Source organism: Capsicum annuum, unplaced genomic scaffold (genome assembly GCF_002878395.1).
Source record: "Capsicum annuum cultivar UCD-10X-F1 unplaced genomic scaffold, UCD10Xv1.1 ctg1491, whole genome shotgun sequence".
NCBI classification, from domain to species: domain Eukaryota; kingdom Viridiplantae; phylum Streptophyta; class Magnoliopsida; order Solanales; family Solanaceae; genus Capsicum; species Capsicum annuum.
This window is the reverse complement of record NW_025820326.1, coordinates 1438051-1439155: the sequence shown is the minus strand read 5'-3', so window position 1 is coordinate 1439155 and position 1105 is coordinate 1438051. Positions and strand designations below refer to the sequence as shown.

At 26.8% G+C, this 1105-nt stretch overlaps 1 non-coding gene across 1 annotated transcript; it reads right to left on the bottom strand.

The window, feature by feature from the left end:
* Window positions 1-760: 760 nt before the first annotated feature.
* Window positions 761-833, bottom strand: TRNAK-UUU. The gene has a single exon. It is a non-coding gene; the product is annotated as a tRNA-Lys (tRNA).
* Between the last annotated feature and the right edge of the window lie 272 nt (window positions 834-1105).

Genomic DNA, 1105 nt, shown 5'->3' with positions numbered 1-1105 from the left:
GATAATGTTTATGTTTTTATGAAAATTTTGTTATATGAATATTTTTTTCAAAATGAAAATATGATGATTTAAAAGAAGTAAAAAAAAAAAGAATAAAATATTGATAATAAAGGGTAAAATAGGAATTTTAAAAAGTCAATTATGATAAAGGGGGAGTATGATTATTATTCAAAGTTGAGGGAAGAATTTGATTTTTAAGACCAAGTTGGAGAAGAAAAATGATTTTGACCCAAGTATAAATAGTAAATTATCATACAATTTCAAACTCAAACTTATAATATTCAAATATTAAATTTGTCTATATTAATTATGATATATTTATCCAATCATTTTTCTCCTCTTTCCAATGTAGTGTATCAATTGAATCTAATATTTTTCTCCTCTTTCCAACGTATTGCATCTATGAATCTATAGAAACAGAGAAAAAAAATGTAGTGTATCTATTGAATCTACTCCCTCCATCCCATTTTATCCATTCCAAATTTCTTAATTTGGTGTCCCATTTTACTTATCAAGATAAGATAATTTTTTTTTTATGTTTTACCCTTTGTATTAATTACTTTTTCTTTAAATTAAAATATAAACATTATTTAATAGGGGCACTATGATAAACTAGTCTTGTTATTTATTATTTTTATTAATAATTGTGCTATCCCAATTTGAGACAGGTAAAATGAGACGGAGAGAATAATATTTTTCTCCTCTTTCCAATGTAGTGCATCTATGAATCTATAGAAACAGAGAAAAAATAAAAAGAAAACGCCGTCTGTGGGGATCGAAACTAACGACCACGTGGTTAAAAGCCACGCGCTCTAACTCTGAGCTAAGACGGCTGTTATGCGATGTGCTTGATGTAATTGTATATTAACTGGTGAATTTGAATAGCCTATAATTAATAACACAATCAAGGGAAAAAGGAGAATGAAAAGCAAGTGATATAAATTGGAACTTAAAGGTGTTGCCGTTCTTGTTTAAAAAGGAAAATAGATAAATATTTCCCTCGAGTAGTTGCATGTCGATATATTTTTACTCTTTTATTTAATTAAATTTGATAGGAATAGCCTATGCTAATATTTATAGGTCCTAACTTTTAGTACTTTAAATT